The sequence below is a fragment of the Antechinus flavipes genome, chromosome X, assembly GCF_016432865.1.
Source record: "Antechinus flavipes isolate AdamAnt ecotype Samford, QLD, Australia chromosome X, AdamAnt_v2, whole genome shotgun sequence".
In the NCBI taxonomy this organism is placed as follows: domain Eukaryota; kingdom Metazoa; phylum Chordata; class Mammalia; order Dasyuromorphia; family Dasyuridae; genus Antechinus; species Antechinus flavipes.
Window position 1 is genome coordinate 49591076 of NC_067404.1, and position 15727 is coordinate 49606802.

General features: G+C 33.6%; 1 pseudogene; it reads left to right on the plus strand.

Annotated features, from left to right (window-relative positions):
* The first annotated feature begins 5607 nt into the window (after window positions 1–5607).
* On the plus strand, window positions 5608–6780 carry LOC127542539 (cell growth-regulating nucleolar protein-like; annotated as a pseudogene).
* The last annotated feature ends 8947 nt before the right edge of the window (window positions 6781–15727 follow it).

Consider the following 15727-nt stretch of genomic DNA (forward strand, 5'->3'; position numbering starts at 1 on the left):
ATACCTTCTGAATCCAATTCTCCCTACGCAACAAGAGAACTGTTCGGTTCTGCAAACATATATTGTATCTAGGATATACTGCAACATATCCAACATATAAAGGACTGCTTGCCATCTAGGGGAGGGGGTGGAGGGAGGGAGGGGAAAAAAAATCGGAACAGAAACGAGTGTCAATTTAATGTAATTATTAAATAAAAAATTTTAAATAAATAAATAAATAAATAAATCAGAGGAACATAGAATAGTTTATCTCTCAGACTTGTGGAGGAGAAAGAAATTTGTGACCAAAGATGAACTAGAGACCATTACTGATCACAGAATAGCAAATTTCGATTACATCAAATTAAAAAGCCTTTGTACAAATAAAACTAATGCAAACAAGATTAGAAGGGAAGCAACAAACTGGGAAAACATTTTCACAGTTAAAGGTTCTGATAAAGGCCTCATTTCCAAAATATATAGAGAACTGACTCAAATTTATAAGAAATCAAGCCATTCTCCAATTGATAAATGGTCAAAGGATATGAACAGACAATTTTCAGAGGATGAGATTGAAACTATTACCACTCATATGAAAGAGTGTTCCAAATCATTATTGATCAGAGAAATGCAAATTAAGACAACTCTGAGATACCACTACACACCTGTCAGATTGGCTAAGATGACAGGAAAAAATAATGATGAATGTTGGAGGGGATGCGGGAAAACTGGGACACTAATGCATTGTTGGTGGAGTTGTGAACGAATCCAACCATTCTGGAGAGCAATCTGGAATTATGCCCAAAAAATTATCAAATTGTGCATACCCTTTGATCCAGCAGTGTTTCTATTGGGCTTATATCCCAAAGAAATACTAAAGAAGGGAAAGGGACCTGTATGTGCCAAAATGTTTGTAGCAGCCCTGTTTGTAGTGGCTAGAAACTGGAAAATGAATGGATGCCCATCAATTGGAGAATGGCTGGGTAAATTGTGGTATATGAATGTTATGGAATATTATTGTTCTGTAAGAAATGACCAGCAGGATGAATACAGAGAGGACTGGCGAGACTTACATGAACTGATGCTAAGTGAAATGAGCAGAACCAGGAGATCATTATACACTTCGACAATGATGTTGTATGAGGACATATTTTGATGGAAGTGGATTTCTTTGACAAAGAGACCTGAGTTTCAATTGGTAAATGATGGACAAAAGCAGCTACACCCAAAGAAAGAACACTGGGAAACGAATGTAAACTATCTGCATTTTTGTTTTTCTTCCCGGGTTATTTATACCTTCTGAATCCAATTCTCCCTAAGCAACAAGAGAACTGTTCGGTTCTGCAAACATATATTGTATCTAGGATATACTGCAACATATCCAACATATAAAGGACTGCTTGCCATCTAGGGGAGGGGGTGGAGGGAGGGAGGGGAAAAAAAATCGGAACAGAAACGAGTGTCAATATAAAGTAATTATTAAATAAAAAATTAAAAAAAAAAAAGAATGAATGGGTGAAACAGCAAATCATAGACACAATAATTTCACCCAAGAGAAGACAATAATAAGACAACATACCAACATTTGTGGTATGCAGCCAAAGAGGTAATAAGGAGAAATTTTATATCTCTAGATACCTATTTGCATAAAACAGAGAAACAGAAGATCAATGAATTGGGCTTGCAACTAAAAAAGCTAGAAAAAGAACAATGGAAAACCCCCAATCAAATACCAATCTTGAAATTCTAAAAAAAAAAAAAAATGGAGAGATTAATAAAATTGAAACTAAAAAACTATTGAATTAATAAATAAAACTAAGAATTGGTTTTATGGAAAAAAAACAACAAAATAAAATAAAATCTTGGTAATTTGATTAGAAAAAGGAAAGAGGAAAATAAAATTGTTAGTCTTAAAAATGAAAAGGGAGAACTATCCACCAATGAAGAGGAAGTTAGAGTAATAATTAGGAGTTACTTTGCCCAACTTTATGCCAATAAATTTGACAACCTAAGTGAAATGGAGAAATACCTACAAAAATATAGATTGCCCAGATTAACAGAAGAGGAAATAAGTTACTTAAATAGTCCCATTTTAGAAAAAGAAATAGAACAAGTTATTAATCAACTCCCTAAGAAAAAATCCCCACGACCAGATGGATTTACATATGAATTCTTTTTTTTTTCTTTTCTAGTCTTTCTTTTTTTTTTAATTTTTATTTAATAATTACTTTATATTGACATATGAATTCTACCAAATATTTAAAGAACAATTAACTCCAATATTATATAAACTATTTGAAAAAATAAGGACTCCTACCTATGCTCATGTGCATACCCTTTGATCCAGCAGTGTTTCTACTGGGATTATATCCCAAAGAGATCTTAAAGGAGGGAAAGGGACCCATATGTGCAAAATGTTTGTGGCAGCCCTCTTTATAGTGGCCAGAAACTGAATGGATATCCATCAATTGGAGAATGGCTGAATAAATTATGGTATATAAATGCTATGGAATACTATTGTTCTGTAAGAAACAACCAGCAGGATGATTTCAGAGAGGCTTGGAGAGACCTACATGAACTGATGCTAAGTGAAATCAGCAGAACCAGGATATCATTATACATGGCAACAAGTCTCTATGACAATTCTAATGGATGTGGCTCTCTTTAACATTGAGATGATTCAAGCCAGTTCCATTTATGCACTGATGAAGAGAGCCATCTGCACCCACAGAGAGAACCATAGAAACAGAGTGTGGAACACAGCATAGCATTCTCACTCTCTCTGTTGTTGCTTGCTTGAACTTTTTCTTTTTTTCCTTCTTGATCTGATTTTTCTTGTGCAGCAAGATAACTGAATAAATATGTATACATATATTGGATTTAACATGTATTTCAACATATTTAACATGCTAGGGAGAGGGTGGAGGAAAGGAGGGGGAAATTTGGAACAAAAGGTTTTGCAAGAGTCAATGATGGACAAAATTACCCATGCATATGCTTTGTAAATAAAAAGCTTTAATAAAAATTAAATTAAATTAAAATAAAATATATGTTAAATCCAGTATGTGTAAACATATTTATATAATTCTCTTGTTGCAGAAGAAAAATCAGATCGAAAAGAAAAGTAAATGAGTAAGAAAACAAAATGCAAGTGATCAACAACAAAAAGAGTGAGAGTGTTATATTGTGATCCATATTCAGTTCCTCCAATCCTATCTCTGGGTGTGGATGGCTCTCTTTGTCACAAGATGATTGGAACTGGTACCAATCATCTCATTGTTGGAAAAAGTCACGGTCATTAGAATTGATCATCATATAATAGTGATGTTGCCATATATAATGATCTTCTGGTTCTGCTCATTTCACTTAGCATTAGTTGTTGTAAGTCTCTCCAGACCTTTCTAAAATCATCCTCCTGATCATTTCTTATAGAACAATAATATTCCATAACATTCATATACCATAACTTATTCAGCCATTCTCTAATTGATGGGCATCCACTGTTTCCAGTTCCTTGCCCCTACAAAAAGGGCTGCCACAAACATTTTTTGCACATATGGGTCCCTTTCCTTCCTTTTAGATCTATTTGGCATATAAGCTCAATAGAAACACTGCTATATCAAGGGATATGCACAGTTTTTTGATCATAGTTCCTAATTGCTCTTCAGAATGGCTGGTCCATTCACAACACCACCAACAATGTATTAGTGTCCCAGTTTTCCCACATCCCTTCTAACATTCATCATTATCTTTTCCTGTCATCTTAGCCAATTTGAGAGGTATATAGTGGTGTCTCAGAGTTGTCTTAATTTGCATTTCTCTGATCAATAGTGATTTAAAGTACCTTCTCATATGATTAGAAATGGTTTTAATTTCTTCATCTGAAAATTATCTGTTTATATCCTTTGACCAATTATCAATTGGAGAATGGCTTGAATTCTTATAAATTCCAGTCAATTCTCTATATGTTTTAGAAATGAAGCCTTTATCAGAACCTTTAAATGTAAAAAATGATTTCCCAGTTTATTGTTTCCCTTTTGATTTTTGTCTGCATTAATTTTGTTTGTACAAAACCTTTTTAACTTAATATAATCAAAATTATCTATTTGGTGTTCAGTAAAGAGTTCTAGTTCTTCTTTGGTCACATTTTTTTTTCCTTTTCAACAAATCTGAAAGGTAAACTATCCTATGTTCTTCTCATTTGCTTGTAATATCACTCTTTATGTCTAAATCAGGGACCCATTTTGACTTTACCTTGGTATGTGGTGTTAGGTATGGATCAATGCCTAGTTTCTTCCAAAGTATTGTCTAACTTTATTACAGTTAGTTGTGTTACTGGAAAGGTGAAGTCCACAAGTGAATGATCCTCATCTCAAAAAGTTTCAGTCTTTAGCTTTAGTTTTCTATATTTTAAAAATGTACTAAATATCAATTTATAATGGTATTTTAGATATATAAAGGCTTTTGACATCTACTTATCTCCACAGCCTAATATACACTGTTTTATATGTATGTGTGTGTGTATGTATGTGTATGTGTGTGTGTGTGTATACACACACACACACACATACACATACATACATACATGAGATAGGAATAGGTACTAGACCTGTGTTTCTATTGGTATAGTGAACTTCCAAGTTGGTTACATGACTTACTCATATACAAATACAGCCAGTTTGTGTAAAAATTGGGACTGGAACTCAGGTCTTCCCAGATCCAAGGACAGCTTTTAATTATGATAGCATGCTCCCTCATAAATATATCTGTGTAAATAAACACATGTCATATTGTTCTTTTTCCCCGAAAGAATGTTTATAAGTTTTATTAATGTTTTTTTCTGTTTCTTACATCACCATCATAATTCCAAGTATCTTTCCCCCACTATGTCCTACAGTCATGTCATATCAAAAAATATTTTAGAGAAAAATAATTAGCACAAAAATTGATCATAACATTGAAAAATTCAAAAACATATGAATTTTGTAAATCTTATGGACTTCCCACTTCCAAAAAAGAAATGAGTTGGGAATGTCTTCTTAAATTTCTTCATTTGATTCCGGCTTGTTTTTCACAATCGCATTACCCTCACTTTAAAATTTTGATGTTCCGTTGATCTTTCCATGTATAGTGTTGTCATTGATGTATATGTTATTTTCTTGGCTCTTTTATTTCATTCTGCTTCAATTCATATATATCTTTCTGTGATTTAACACAATCATCATTTCTTACACTGTAGTAGTATGCTAATACATTCTTGTATCACAGTTTGTTTAACCATTCCCCATTTGATGGACATCTCTTGTTTCTCATACTTGGCTATTCCCACCACCCTCACCAAGCTGGGGAGTCTCAGAGATTCTGTGTAGGCTGAGGGAAAGAGGCTGACACTACCCCTGGGGAGTGCACCTGCTCAGTGCAGACAATTTAAATGGTTATCTAGAGGATAGCATAGAGGCTCCTGGCCAATTGATTGTGGATAGCAGTTTACCTTCTGGTCACTTGCCCTCACTTTCACTAGTTGCTAGGACTTCCTTATCAAGTAGCCCTCCCCTCGGGATCACAAGAATTCAGGTCAAGAATTTTCCATCTATTTTGAGTAGGGTAAATTACTACTAAAATATTTTTTTTACATGCAGTGCATTTAGAGAATCAGTGAAGAAAGGCCAAGTAAAGAAACATGTGGAAATGTTCAACAAATGTCAGTACATTTCTTGTGGCAAGGATTTCTGGGATGATAAATTCAAAAACCTGAGAAGTTTATCAGTGAAGATCAGAAATATTATCACAAAGGTTATGAGATAAAAACCAAGAAAGAACTGAAACCACAGAAATGGATTCAGAAGGTTCATGAATTAATGAAGAAAAACAGTATTAGCTTTAAATTGCAGGAGATTTTAGAAAAAGGTAGTAGTTTTGATAGCATTACAGAAAAAAAGGCCAAGTTTCAAAATTGGATGAAGAACAGTTTAAAAAATTATAACTGTCTTCAAGAACAGGTGTGGAATATCTTGTGGGATTTTTTTTTCTAAAGTGAATGAATGAATCAAATACAACAGAACAAGAGAAACAACCTCTAAACCAAGTAGGCAATCAGCACTCAGAAAACAAAGTCAAGACAACCTACCATGAAGTCAGTGAAAACCAGTTGGACAATAGGAGGGAAAAGAGAACAATAGTAAATGCAGGGAAGGGCAACAGAAGAACACGAAAAAGCAAAAAAGCTGGTTAGAAAAGTCAATAACATTCAGGTGATCCAAAATCCAAAAAGGATAAGAGGGCCCAGGGAGAAGTGGATGCCAAAAGAAAAGGAAAGCCAAAATCAGCAACGCAGTAAAAAGGGGAAAAAATTTTTTAAAAGCTAAGAAGGAATGTTCAGTGGAGTCAGAAATGAAGAGAAATAAGAATCATGACAATGAAAGAATGACAGAGAAAGAGATGGAAGTGCCTGCAGAGAAGAGAAGAGGAAATGGAAGCACTCACAAAAAGAAGCTGATTCTAAAAAGAAAAAAAAAGGAAAGAAATCTGCTGAAAGCATTAATGTAGAATCTAAAGAGAGTGAAATGACTATAAAAGGGAAATTCACCTGGAAAGAAATTATCAAAGCTGTTACAAAACAAGCTCCTGACAATTAAACTCAGTTAAAAAATTAAGGGAAAAAGTTTTAGCATAGTACTGTGCCTTGACTGTCAAATACCATAAATCTGAAGAGAAATTGCTACTCATCTTTAACAAGAAGATCAGCAAGAATCCCACCTTTAAGCTCTTAAAGGAAAAAGCCAAACTTTTGAAATGAAATGATTTTTTACATTATTAATGAATGCACAGTGCTCCTGATTTCTACCTCTGCCATCCATCACTATTTGTAAAATAATTAGAGAATTAGACAATTACTAAAAAATTTGTTATTGTTTTTGTTGTTTAAATATTAAGGAAAATGAATGTGTTTGGTAGAGCTTTAAACTGAAAGTAGAGATAATTGCTGGCCACTCTTCTTGAAAAAAATGTGACGTTTTGTAGCATATTTTGTAATATACAGGGACTTTATGCTTATCAATGTCTTCCTTGAGTGGAAAGCCCAGATAAACACTCTTTAGTTCAAAGGGTATAAACATTTTATACAATTTATTTGTTTAATTACAAATATAATTTCCAAAAAGATTGTACCGCCATCATTGTATCAGTCAGCCTATCCTTCTACAACTTCCCCTACACTGAGAGTTGCCATTGTTTGGTTATTTTTCCAATTTGTAAGGTATGAGATAAAACCCTGGCTTTGTTTTGATTTTCATCTCTCTTATTATTCGGGATTTGGAGTCCTCCTTCATGTGGTTGTGAATACTTTATAATTCTTTTTAGAACAGTTTGTTCCTATTCATTATTAATTAACTATTGGGGAATGTCATACACACACATACATACATATATATTTATTAATTGTTTATATATCTTAAATACTAAACCCTTTTGAGAAAAATTTGATACAAAGATGTTTCCCTTTTTATCCTAGATGCATTAATTTTATTTATGCAGAAGCTTTTAAGTTTCAAGTAATCAAATTATCTGTTTACTCTATCTTAATTGCCTTTATTGTTTGGTTAAGAAACATCTCCTCCTCATAGATTTAAAAAGGGTATTTACTCTGTTTTTCTTTTTTTTTTTTATTATACAATCTTTAATATTAAGATTGTACATCCATTTAGGATGTATTGTGGATGTTGGTATAAAGTGTTGACCGAAGTCTAATTTCTGCCAGACTGCTTTATAGTTTTCCCAGCGATTTTTATCAGATAGGGATTTTTTTCCTGGGGAATTCATGTTTTCTACTTCATCAAACACTGGGTTATTGAGTTATATTGTTTCTGAATATCCTTTGTCTAATCTGTTCCATTGATCTATCTCTCTGTTCCGTAATCACTACCAGATGGTGTTGTTAACTGCTGCTTTATAATATATTTTGAGGTCTGATAGTGCTATTCCCACTTTGTCCCTACTTCTTTTCATAATTTTCCCTTGATATTTTAGATCTTTGTTTTTCTAAATGAATTTTGTTATTTTTTCATCAAGTTCTGTAAAATACCCCATTGGTAATTTGATTGCTATAGAATTAAAAGTGTAAATTACTTTTGGTAGAATTATCACTTTTATTATATTGGCATAGCATAGTCATGAGTACTGAATATTCCTATAGTTATTTAAGTTTTTTTTTAATATCTTTAAGAAGCACGTTGTAATGGAATCTGTGCAAGTCTTTTATGTGCTTTGGGATTCTGATCCTCAGATATTTTGTGCATTTTGTAACTATTTAAAATGGGATTTCCCTTTCTAGTATTGCTTTTTCTATTTTATTATTATTATATAAAAATGCTGGTGACTTTTAAGGATTTATTTTGTAGCCTGAAATTGTGCTCTGAAATTTGTTTCTCGGCTAATTCTCTAGGATGTTCTAAGGAACCCATCATATCACCAATAAACATGGATTGTTCTTTCTCCTTTTTACCTTTCTTTTAAAAATTTATTTCTCTTATATCACTGTTGCTAGAAATTCTAGAACTCTGTCAGATAATAGTGAGAAAAGTGAGCATCCTTGCCTCACTACTTTACTTATTGATAAAGATTGTAGTGTATTCTCATTGCATATTTGATAATCACTTTAATTTAGATGGATACCCTTTATGATATCAAAAAGGTCCCTTTTATACCAATAATTTGTAGAGTATTTGTGTCAAAGTGTCCTTGGTCAAAAAGGCTTTTTCTGCATCTGTTGAGATAATCATGTGGTCTTTAATATTATTAATCATGGTGATTATTTTCTTATTGTTGAACTATTCTTGCATCCCTCATATTAATCACATATGTTCTTAATTAATGACAATGTATGTAAAGCCATTTGAACTATAAAAGACTTACCAGGTTGATATAATAGTTGCTTGCAGACTATAAGACAGATGAGCCAAGACCCTGGATTTGAGTCTTGGCTCTGTCACTATATGGGAAGCTTTCAATAAATCTTTTTTCTGTTTCAGGGCCTCCCTTTCATGCTCTATTAAATGAAAGAATTGGACTACATGACTTCTAAGATCCTTCTCCAATCTCCGCCTTTATGATTTTAATGATTTTGTCAGTAATCACTAAATAAAGGGGCAGCTACCAAAAGTAGATAGAACACTAGCCCTGGACTCAAGAGGACCTGAGTTCAAATTTGGCCTCAGACTCTTAACATTCACTAGTTGTGTGACTCTGGGCATGTCACTTAACTCCAATTGCCTCACCAAAAAAAAAAAAAAATTGCTAGCTAGTACGTAGTACAGGGTGAGAAGCCACTGATAAAGTTCAGGGTGCAAATGAAAACTTTCCTTAAAAGTGCTTCCCATAAATTGATACCAGAGACAAAACTTTGGGTGTTAAGTTTCAATCAGTAGGTTAGTGACACTGCCGTGATAAGTGACACAGATTGCTCAAATAAACAGGCTAGCAGCATTGGCTTTTCTGAGGAAGAAACATGTATGATGGTATTAGCAATGATCAAACAAAGACAACAAATAAAAACAAGCCTGTAGACATCCTGGATTCCATAGATTCACCACACATATTAGTCAGCTAGCACTTCGTGAGAACCTTATTACTAAGTACCTTTATTTACTTCTCGCCTTGTCATTAACATTGCTTCCAAAAACATCTTCGCTAAGCACCTAGTTTATGAACCTTGCATGATTTATAGATTAGCAAGGTTAAAATTGCATTACAAAATAAGCTGTTGCCGTTTCTGTAGTTAAGGATGAAAAGTCACAAAAGCCACTGACTCTTTGCCTTTCTCCACCCCCATCCCCAATTAATTTCTCTGTCTAAAATGGCATTCTCCAGAACTTACTTTGGGGGCTGATATTATATTTAAGTTAGAATGTGGAGAAAGAAGCATTCAATGAATTAAATTAAGGATCTTGTTCAATTGTAGTAATTATCTAATTTTTCCAATTCCAATTTCCAGGAGACTTGCAGAAAAAGGTACTATGCATTGATTAAAATTTTAACTGTCAAAGTGATTACTTCAAAAAGGAGAAAGTTGTTTTGTTTTTTTTTTCAGAATGCAGTGTTAGTCAAATAATTTTTATGTGTCCAAGTATTGAAATTTTGTATATATAAATAAACAAATCCATCTCACATGTGATACAGTCTGAAAAGTCAAGGGTACAAAATGTTGTCTTTCTTTGTACCTTATCATCTCTTCTACAAAGAGGGGTATTGGAAGATTATAGGAGGTGGCTGATAAGTTCAGAATGATCTAAGTGTTCTTTTACTTTCCTTAACTATTCTTTCTTGAAAGGGAGTGGGGGGCACATTGTAATATGACAGCAAAGTTTGCTTTTTTTGAGTATCAATAAAATATTGAGGGAAAAGTAAGGAGCAGACATCCAGGGAACTCAGAGTGAATGGTCATTCTGGATAACTTAACTTGTAAAAGAATCTCCTCTTTTCATTGCATCAGAGTCTATTCTTGTACTAAAGTGTTTAGATCAAAGTTTCATAAGCTGTGGGTCTTAACCCCATATGGAACGTGAGAGTCACAAAAATTGGCAACGGTAAAAGATTTCTGAATGTGCAACAACCAAAAATTAATTTTAAATCAAATGCATAATGAATCCAAGGTGTTTTTGTCAGCACTTGTCCATGTTGCACTGTATAACTTGACTGCTTTGTTTCTGAACACACAACATATATACTTTGCATTGCTTAGGTCCTCATGCCATGCAATGACAATGAAAACTGCCAGAAACAACTCAGCTCAGATTGGATGTGGGATTTCATTAAAATGTCTTAGGCAAAAAGGGGTCACAAATGGAAAAAGTTTTAAAAACTCTAGTTTAGATCGATAAATTGCCTTAGCTGCACAACATGACCAGTCCCTCTATATTCCTTGCCACTTGTACTTCTTTAAGCATATTCAGGACTTCTGAGAAACTTTTGGTTTTTTTATTGTGGCTTCAAAATACTATCTTTTTCCCTTTTTATTTTCTTCATGTAAAACTTTCCACAACAGTTGGTTTTTTAAATCACCTTCCAACTTTTATCTCACCAGTTAAAATCTGCTCTCCTTCCCTATTACTTTATCTATTTTAAGATAGATAATTTATTAGGAAAGAAGGAAGAAAACAAGTTGTGATTTAAGTGCATGCTGTGTTCTAGGCACTGTGTTAAGTGACTTACTTATGGTTACCCAGCTAGTAAGTGTCTAGGACCAGATTTTAACTCAGGTTTTCAGGTTTTTTTTTTAACTCATGGTTTAGGACAGTACCCCTCTACCCCCATGCCATAAAACAAACTCATTTTAACATCAAGTTAAAAGCCAAGACATAGACTGGAAAAAATGAGCAAACAACAAAAAGAACCTGAACATAAAAAGATACTATGATGATATGGAAAGGCAGTGATGTCATATCAGCTACAAGCAAAACATTAAAGGAAAAATTAAATTTCAACAAGAATTCCTGGAAGAGCTAAAAATTATTATTTGTTTTTTTGCTGAGGCAATTGCCCAGGGTCACACAACTAAGAAGGGTTAAGTGTCTGGGGCCAAATCTGAACTCAGGTCCTCCTGACTTCAGGGCTAGTACTCTATCCACTGTGCCATGTAACTGCCCCAGAGCTAAAAATTATTTTCAAAATCAAATAAGTGTGGTAGAGGAAAAAATAAGAAAAGAAATGCAAGCAATGCCAGAAATTGTTAGAAGATAATAAACTGCTTGGTAAAAGAGGCGCAAAAATACTAATGTACTCTTTAAAAAAACAGAATTGGCCAAATTGTAAAAGGGGTGCAAAATTTCACTGCTTAAAATCACCTCCTTAAAAAGCAGAATTGGCCAAATGAAGGGAGGGAAAGTACAAAAGCATGCTGAAAAAATATTGTCTTTATGGTTTAATTATTTCTAATTTACATATTTGTATGTATATATACAATTTATAATTAGAAATTAATAGAAATTAGTATTTTAATAGAAATATTAGAAATAAATATTAGATTATATGATAAATATATTATAATAATTCTATAATTAGAAATTATAAATTGCTTTATAATTAGAAGTATATTATATTTATTATTATTATTTTATATTAGAAATGGAGAAATGGAAGACATAAAGAAACAATTAAAATAAATTTAAAAGAATGGAAAAATAGAAGAAAATGTGAAATATCTCATTGGAAATATAACTGATCTGGAGAATAGATCAAGGAGAGTTGAATTTAAGATTTATTGGAATGCCTAAAAGCCATGATGAAAGAAAGAGCCTAGATATCTGGAAGACAAAGGATTGTAGCCAAAAAAAACCCTACCAAACAAAAGTGAGTGTAATCATTCAAGGGAAAACATAGATATTTATTAAAATAAAGGACTTTAAATAATCATTGATGAAAGGATCAGAACTGAAAAGAATATCAGGCTTTCAAATACAAGATTCACGAGAAGTATAAAATGTAAACTTAAAATAGAAATCATAAGAGATTCAAACTATAGTTTACATTTCTATTTGGGAAGATGATATAGTTAACTCCTAGGAACTTTTTCATTATAAGGACACTTAGAATTCCACATAGACTGAGGGTGTGGAAATGACTCGATTATATTGAGATGATATAAAAAAATATAGAATGGAAAGGAAGAATGGTGGGAATTATCTCACATAAAGGGCATAAACAGTGTTTGAACTTTACTCTCACCTGAGTTGGTTCCAAAAAAAAAAAAAAACAATTAAAAGGGCTAAGCAAGGAAATTACATTTTGCTATAAGATATCATAGACAATAAAGTAATATCAATATGAAACATATGTGCACCAGATGGCATAGCATCCATATTCTTCAAAGAAAAGTTAAATGAATTACAGGAGAAAATTGACAGTGAAATTATACCAGTTAAAGACCTCACCTCTTTCCTCTCAGAGCTAGATAAATCTAACTGTAAAATAAATAGGAAAGAAGTTAGGGAGATGAGTAGAATTTGAGAAAAGTTAAATATGATAGAACTTGAGAGAAAATTGAATGGGAATAAAAAAATCATACCTTTCTCTCCATTGTACATAAATTCACAGATACTAAGCATGTATTCAGGCATAAAAACCACACAAACAAAAGCAGAAAAGCTAAAATATTAAATGTACACTTTCTGGACCATAATTCAATAAAATTTTATTCAATAAAGGGCCATGGAAGCACAGATTTAAAATTAATTAGAGAGTAACTGGGGCCCTAGACTAAATGACCAAGCAAGAAAAGGCATTGGAGAAACTGAGACATGAGACCATAATGTAGGGCCATCACTATGGTGGCTGTTGGTAGCTGTGCTGCTCTGGGCTCAAACCACATCTGGAATTGGAATCACCATTGGGATGACTGTAGATGTTTGTGGTCATAGACACTCCTGATCTGGCAGAGTGAATCAAACTTTTTCCAACTCAAATTGAGTCACAGAATATGAATATTTGTCAGATGATAAATCCAGGAAATAGCAGTGTGTTTTTCTTCTAGAATTCATAAGAAAAGCTGGTGTACAAGTAATATGTCCCCCAAAGATTTTTGATAGCATGTCAGGTAATTCTTTCATGTAAGACTCATTCATATAACTCTATGAATACTAAAATTGAGACCAAGATTACAAGCATGAAGGTAACATACTCATTGTAAATTATAGTGAAGGAAGGTTCTTCCTAACGGAGGTCCAACAAAAAAGAGTTGATAATTCAAGTGGCAGATATGGAGGATTCTGGAAAATTTACAGTGGCATTTTTCTGTGTTCACCTTGAAGACTCATAGCCATCTGGCAGCACTCTGGCTCCCTCTGGGTATTCCAGCCAAGGCCTTGGTCCTCGTTACCATTATTTTCATCTATGAACAGAGGAGAAAACTTGATGAGATCACAGAAGATGAGGATGGCAGGTTAGTGTCATTGAAAAGCAGTGTGCCTTCAAATGACAAAGATAGAAAAAAAAAGTATTTATGAGAGAAATGCCAGCTGAGCAGAGGTGATGTCTCATAAAGACCTCACCTGGATGAATGGTTGTGTGTGTTTTTTTGCATTGTAATATAGAGTAGATTCCTAATGAACCTTGCAAAATACAAGTTGTCTTTACCACATTATATAGCAAAGTAAGTTGTAAATTCAAGGTGTTTTTGAAATTGTCAAAGGGTGTTATTTTTTGTTTTTGTTTTTCTTACATTTTTTCCCCTTGGCCACCAGTCAGTCCCAGAAGACATGGGGTAAAAGATATCACAGTGTATGTGTCTATCCTCTTCTGTATTTTTCTACCCTTGTTCTGCATAGTGAGTCAGAATTAGGGAGAGTATTCTCTTGACTGTTTTTTAGAGTCCTGGCTGCCAGTAAGGGAGAAGATTAAACAGTGGTTGGCCACATGTTCAGAAAAGGTAGAGTGTGTAATATTATGTATTATTGGAGCTGGGGAATGAATCCAGTGGGGCAGAATATAATCTACTTCTGCCCAACTAATCAAATGTGGTAAGTTAAAAAAAATTAGTTCTACCAACCTGTCTGGCTGAAACAATTATCAGCTTGTCTTTTTAAAGAAAAATGATGTTTAAATTCATAAGTATTAGTTGCCTGTTTTAGGAGATGTTCAGATGACCTTTTTTGCGACCTGATATGACCTCAATGGTTAAGAATAAGTGACGGGCAAGCCCCTTTCTTATTCCCTGAAATGTTCTCACTGGCAGCATGCCCATACCCCTGAAAGGTCCCTTGCTTATTTGGTTCATAGTATAATTAATATCCATGCAGGGTTACCCACACCACCTACTTAACAGATATTTCAGTATTGTTATATTAATCTCAATATTCCAAGCTTGCCATTTGTGGCCTTCTCTCCCAAAATACTACCTTCCAGGTAGACCATGTTAAAAATTATATTTGAAATCTAGCAAGGTTGATAAATCAGGCAATTTATTGCACAGACTTTTATTTAGTATCTTTGTAATGTCATTAGCACACTGGAGCAACTACATTGTTAAGCCAGAGCTTCTTAAACTTTTCCCACTTATGACCCCTTTTTGCCCAAGAAACATTTATGTGACCTGATTTCATTTCAGAGTCAAGGTGTTTCTTGCAGTGTTCACTGGCACTGCATAGTGTAAGGGCATATGCAGTTCAAGGGATGCAGTGACATCATGTGATGTAACATGGGCAAGCACTGCCAGAAACACTTCAGAATCATTGCAAATTTGATTTTAAATTAATATTTTGTTCATGGTGCATTCAGAAACTTTTTACTGTGTCCAAATTTCTGTTACCTCCCACTCCACATTCAGTTATAAAATTGCATATGGGATTGAGTTCCACTGTTTAAGAAGTTTTGTATTAGGCAGCAGGATTATTGTCTTCTTAGGCTATATGTATATATAATAGTTCATGATCTTCATATGCATGTAACAGGCAACAGTAAAACCAGTTCTGCTTCAAATATTGACTTCTTCTGCCGACTGACCTGGGGACCTCTGGGTGAATAAATACATGTGTGGTCTGTGCTCTTTACCAGTCTTCTCCTAGTATTCTGAGACAACCCTCCCTATTACCATTTCATCAATAAGCACATATTTTTCCATTTTCAAAAAAAAATGGAAATGAAATAGTCTAATCCTAAAGAATAAGTAGGTCAATTTTCAGTAAGATAAGGAATGAAATCAAAATTGCCCCCATCACCATTACTATTAAATATTATATTGCAAATGTTATATTTAGCAATA